Raw genomic sequence first — 6,396 nt, forward strand, 5'->3', positions numbered from 1 at the left:
CCGAGTTGTTGAATGTTTAAGTAAGTTCAGTTTTGGAGCAAGACTGGTGCCCGTTAAAAGGAATATTTTTCGCTGATCGATAATATCAACCGTCATTGTTTGTCAACATTTAGAGATCAAGGTTGCAAACGGCTTTTTAATTCAATGTGGTTAAGCCCATGTTTCTTAAATGACCTCCGGATCCAGTGTGATTATGTCATATTTGCTTGTTAATTACTGTCGAAATATTTCTACCAATCTACACCAAATAAAAGTTTGTTCATCAACCAATTCCATGATTGTCTTAATGAAGAATTTGTTCAAGAATTACCTCATCAAGTTTCCTCTCATGAATTTATTTTCTAAATTCAACTTTTGCTTTGATCCTCCGTTCAATTTATTGAAATCGATTGTAGTAATATCTTCAAGATACATGCACATTTAATACACCAGAACCAGAGTTATTTCTATATTTTATGTTATTTTTGTTTATTTATTTTCATCTATTGTAATACTCATATAATAAGGTCTTATAACAAATACTACCCTAGAATCGATTAAAAGAATTTTCTCCCGACTTGTTTACTTTCTTTTTTCAAACAATATTTTATGTTATCTTTATTTATTGTTACCATCTATTGTAAAACTTATTTAACTCTTCCACTTAATCTGGTTGTAAGAACTCTTCTAGTTGGAACACTTTGAACAACTCCAACCGGTTGGGGTTGAGGCCCAAACTTGAAATTTTAGGCCTCAACTGAGCTCCAAACTCACCTTCAGTCGACTCTTAAACAAGAGTCGACTGAAGGCCCCTGGCCACATGACCGTTGGGACTCCAACGACCAAAAATGGGTTCCACCCTTATAAATAAAGGTTGAACCCATACTACACTCACATCCTCAATTATCTCTAAAAAAAATTCTCATTCTTTGTCAATTTCACTCTATCTCTTCCATAATTTTCTCATTCTCTCGCACTTTATCTCTCTTCATATAAACGATCCTCAAGATGTCCAAAAAATGTTCGACGAAAGGTTTATGAAATTGATGTCCCCTAATTTCTCGTCTGTTGAATTAGGGAATGGTGGATACCGAGGAAGTTTGTGACCATCAAGAAAAAGCATGAGGGTAAGTACTTTATATTACAATACGAAAAAAAAGAAATATTGACTGTTAAATTTGACTAACAAAAAAAACGTTGGATAATATAAGTGTCATATGTTCCAGTTGGTCACAATTTGGGAGCTAAAATAAAATTAGCTCTAATTAATATGACCTGAGGTAAAATATCTAATACGGGGGTGGGAATCGGTCCGGACCGGTCGGTATCGGACTCTAACTTCATCGAACCGGTCGACTCGGACATAAAATGTTGGTGACCACCTATTTACTCGGGCTGACTCAGACGGTCACTCTCAAGAATTCTCTGTCCATTGACCGTCCAAGACCGTTTATTTTACCGGGCCAGTCGGACACCGGACGGTCTCGGTCCGAGCTTTCCAATAAAATTTACATAAATTCAGAAATTTATTTTTATTTCCACAAAACAAAATTACTTACAAATGAATATGTTTAACCAAGAAATCAAAAGTAAATATAAAAAAAAAAACACAGTTGATCATCATTTAATAAGATATAATTAAGCCATGTACTGTTTGGTCTTCCAAAGGACTATATGACTATATCAAACAACCATCATATATTCATATGTCTATCAAATTCAACGGTCAACTTCTAAAAATGAGGACAGTTTAGTCAGTCAACTTATTCGGTCACTCGTACCGGTTGGTTGTTTGGACGGTCTATATTGGTCGGTCGGTTAGCGGTCGGTCCTTCGACACAGAATTTTGACCGTGACCGTCCGTCAATTCTTTCAGGCCGGTCGGACACTGACCGTTATGACCGTCGGATGTCCATGGACACTTTTTATCTCGGTCGAACGGGTCGGATAGGGGTCTTCCGGATCTTTTTCCCACCCCTACTAATACCAAACCGAGATTAATTCTAAAGGACGAATTATAATCATCAAAAGTTCGCATAGGTTGGATTAAACGCCTAGGCGGTACAGTAACATATCTCAACGAGTGACTTGATTTTACTTTTTAAGAAATTGTGACTTTTTTTTTCCGTTGAAAAGATGAGCATATATAGAATACAATTACAACCCAATTTTAGAAAGGGAGGCGATATTACGGACCAAGTTTTATTACTATTATGGATACGGGCCCATTTTGCAAGTTTATCGGCAAGAAATGGTGACTTGGTATAGAAAGCAAGTAATTTTTCTATTTTTTTTTTATGACGCGGGTCAAGTTATATTCATAAATAAAAGGGCATTTTAATATTAAAAAATACTTTTTAGGTTGAAAAAATTATCATAATAATCAAGAAAAGCAAGATTTTTTTCTATTATGTAGAATTTACCAAAATATTACGTGTTATAATAGGTAAAGTTTAAAACAATATTGCTAATTAACAATCAGGTCATTTTCTTATTTTTTTCATTCCCAGAATACCCTTACCACTAAAACACTCTCTTCTCTCTCAAAAGGCACCAGTACTTTTAGGTGTTTTTTGCTTCTTCTTATTCCCGATTCATCTTCTTCTTCGAATTTTCTTCAAGAAATCTTCCATTCTTCTTCTGATCTTCCACTTGATATTTTCAGGATTTCGATCACAACTAATAAATACCCAAATCTTTATCTTAAAATCCATAGGAATATGATTTACTAGTAAAACTTCGTTGATGATTATGATGAAGATTTTGATGGTGGTGAGTCCTTACAATTGGTGGGGGTGAACCAGTCGAGCGGATAAATAAAGAGTTTCTCTCTCAAGATGTGTCGCGGGTGTGGAGTTTAGAGAGAGAAAATGAAATGGAAGCTGCCAATCCACCAGCATGTTATGATGAATCTGATGTTGAATACAACCCTAGAAAAACTGAAACCCTAGTTTTGATGATGATGATGAATCTGATGTTGTTGGTGAAGCTGATGTTGATGGTGAAGTAATTTTCAGATTTGATGATGATAATGCGCAACCAGATCTAAAATCCTAATTTATCTCATGATGATGAACAAGCAATTTTCAGATTTTAAGAAGAAGCTTAAACTTTTTTTGTTCTGGATTTGCAAATCGGGTTTGCAAGATCTCCAACCCGAAATCACACATGCAATGCTTGCAAATCCAGTTTGCAATTTACATTTTCCAAACCCTAGTTTGCATCTTACATTTTGCAACCCCCAGTTTGCATTTAAGTTATGCAAACCTATGTTTGCAATTTACATTTTTCAAACCCCGGTTTGCAATAATCGCAAACCCAAGTTGTAGAAAAATAGAAAAAACGACGTTTTTCTTAGTTTCTTTTTTTTTGAAAAAAAAAGTATTGAAAGTAGATCTTGTTAGAAAGCTAGTGAAAAATCCTTTCCAAATATATAAATTTCATACAAATCCGACATCTCAAAAAAAAAGTTATATAGATTTAAAGTTAAAAAAATAATAATAAAAGAATTAGTTACACAAAATGACAAAATGGTACTTTAGTCTTTGTATATTTTTTTTATCTATATAATAATTACGAAATGTTTTGTTCTTTCCTACTCATTTTCAATGTTATTTTAACTTTTTTAGTTATTGTCCCTTTCAGTAAATAAAACGAAATATAGAAAACTCTTCAAATTGATGGGTGAGACAGTCGCAGGAGTTAACCTAATGTGAAACTCAAACTCCAAAATCTCTCCCATAACTTAACATGTGAAAATATAAATACCTTGATGATTGTCACTCTCGGATGAAGCCGAGAGAGAGACTTGATTGATGTCTCGGTTATAACCGAGTATACACTCGAAGATGACGAGTGGGAAGAAGATGATGATCACACTCGGTGAAGCCGAGTGGGAGAAGAAGAAGATGAAGGTCTCGGTTTGATCCGAGAGAAAGAGAGAGAGAGAAGTTATTAGTGGTAGGGATGAACACTTTGGTAAAATACCTTTTATAATTCACAATAACTTGATTTTACAATGTGTATGGCTATGTATATATAGGTTACAAGGAAGAAATTGAAAACTAGTAAAACTCTATGATAGTTATCTAAATATAATCCTAACTACTAAGGAATCCTAATACATCCTATCGGACCAAGTCCACTCGGTTTGGCCGAGTGGAGTGGACCTTCCAACATAACACGTGTACTTAAGATTCTAAGTGTAAACACTCTCAAATTTGTAACATAGAATTATTGAAGGATTGTTCAACAAAAAAAAAAAATAGAATTATTGATGGAAAATAAGATGAAAACGTTGATTATAAATTAATCTCACGTGTCCCATGCAGAAGTTTAGGTGATTGGTATAAGATATAAAATAGTCTTCTTTTTTTTATGAAATTATTATAAAATAGTTGGTCGTCAAGAAAAAGTAGCTACAAGCCTACAACACGAAAACTAATGAATGATCACATTTCACTAAAAATTATTTAAACATTCATGCTTTTCTCATTCCTTATTATATTAACAATCCCAACTAAATGAAGGCCACTTGAAACTCACCTCCATTCATACAGGCACATTCTTCTTATAAACAATCCCAAATCCATCAATTCTCATCTCATATTCACTTTTGCATTTCATCTCCAAGCATTAATATTAACATTTCTCAAACCTCACTAGCTCTTGTACTGTAAACATGGCCAAAAGCATTGAGATGATGGAGGAAGGAGTCTTGGGCCAAAACAATGTTAATAATAACAAGCTCACTGATAACAATGAAGACTCAAACAAGTCTATGTTTGCTAAATGGGGACTCCTCTTTTTCTATTGCATTTGCACTGCCGTTGGAATCATCGGCGGACCTTTACTACTTAGGCTCTACTTTTTACACGGTGGTTCACGAAAATGGTTATCAAGTGGGTTACAAACTGCAGGCTTCCCAATTCTACTCGTACCTCTTTCTCTCCTCTACTATCGACACAATCAAACACCCACTTCTCTAAATTTCTTTGCTTCCCCAAAGCTCCTACTCTCAAGCATTATAATTGGCCTATTACTTGGAGTTAGTAACTTCATGTACTCCTATGGTTTATCATTCCTTCCTGTCTCTACCTCCTCTATTCTCATTTCCACCCAACTCATTTTCACTGCTGTATTTGCTTTCATAATGGTTAGGCAAAAATTTACTTCTTTTTCGATCAATGCAATTGTAGTAATGACCTTGGGTTCGGTTCTACTAGGTATTGGAAAGAGCGGTGACCGTCCTGAGGGTGTCACTAGTTCACAATACTTGTTAGGCTTCATTCTTAGTATAGGCGCGGCTGCTTTGGGAGGATTTGTTTTACCTTGTACTGAGGTTGCTTATGCTAAAGCAAGCAAAGTCATTACTTACCCAATAGTGTTGCAATTTCAATTTTGCATGGCATTATCCGCGACAGTTTTTTGCATCATAGGGATGCTTGTTAATAAAGATTTCATGGCAATGCAAAGAGAAGCGAATCAATATGAATTAGGTGCCATGAAGTACTACTTAGTGTTGGTTTCGGGTGCAGTGGTGTGGCAGATTGGCTATATTGGAACATTGGGAATCATATTTTGTACAACTTCTCTATTCGCTGGAGTCATTAGCGCGGTATTGCTTCCTATGACAGAGATAGCGGCAGTGATAGTATTCCATGAGAAGTTTACTGGGGAGAAAGGAATGGCTTTGGCTTTGGGACTTTGGGGATTCATTTCTTACTTCTATGGATCCTACAAGGAGTCAAAGAAGCTAACTAATGTTGGTGATGGTGATCAAACACTCAAGGATAGTAATACACCCTAGTGAATGAACCTTGCGATTTCAAGATTGTACACCAATTGTTATTTAAATTAATGTTTCTTCGTCGCTACATAATTATATATTTATTTTTCTTTAATATTCATATCTCCTTGTCAATTTATATGCTCTTGGAAATGTTATTAGTAGAAACCAATGCCGATAACAGCTGTACGTGATTGATCCAAGTAATCTTTATTTTGGAAAAGATAAGATAGATTCATTGAAAAACAGGGTGAGAGAGTTAGTTGAGAAAACCAACTAATCTGCTATGCTTAAACCCTGAGAAGCTAGAGCATCCCTGTTGGACCAACTATAGGCCAACTTTGACAAAGTCAAGAAGTTAACATATTTACAGGACTGGTACATGCTGCAGTCATCGCTAAAGTCATCATCAAGGCAGATTCCACAGAGACCTGCTATCGGAGCCCTGATATGGGAGGTTGGTACGAGTTTCCTATGCGCCTTGAGCCGTTTTCCAACTTTTATGAATAAAAGTAAACATAGTTATTACTCCTATTCTTTTGGTCAACCATGTAATTAGTGTGTTTTGCCTAAGGTTTCGTTAGTGAGTTTTTTTTATATTTGTTTGGTTAGGGAGTTTTGTTTTTGTG

General features: G+C 35.3%; 1 pseudogene across 1 annotated transcript; it reads left to right on the top strand.

The window, feature by feature from the left end:
- The first annotated feature begins 4,554 nt into the window (after positions 1 to 4,554).
- On the top strand, positions 4,555 to 5,888 carry LOC147558614 (purine permease 1 pseudogene; annotated as a pseudogene). The gene has a single exon (XR_015233506.1). The product of XR_015233506.1 is annotated as a purine permease 1 pseudogene (transcript).
- Positions 5,889 to 6,396: the final 508 nt, after the last annotated feature.

This window comes from Eschscholzia californica, unplaced genomic scaffold (assembly GCF_041429995.1).
Source record: "Eschscholzia californica isolate CP2 unplaced genomic scaffold, dmEscCali1.0.p SCAF_2, whole genome shotgun sequence".
NCBI lineage: Eukaryota > Viridiplantae > Streptophyta > Magnoliopsida > Ranunculales > Papaveraceae > Eschscholzia > Eschscholzia californica.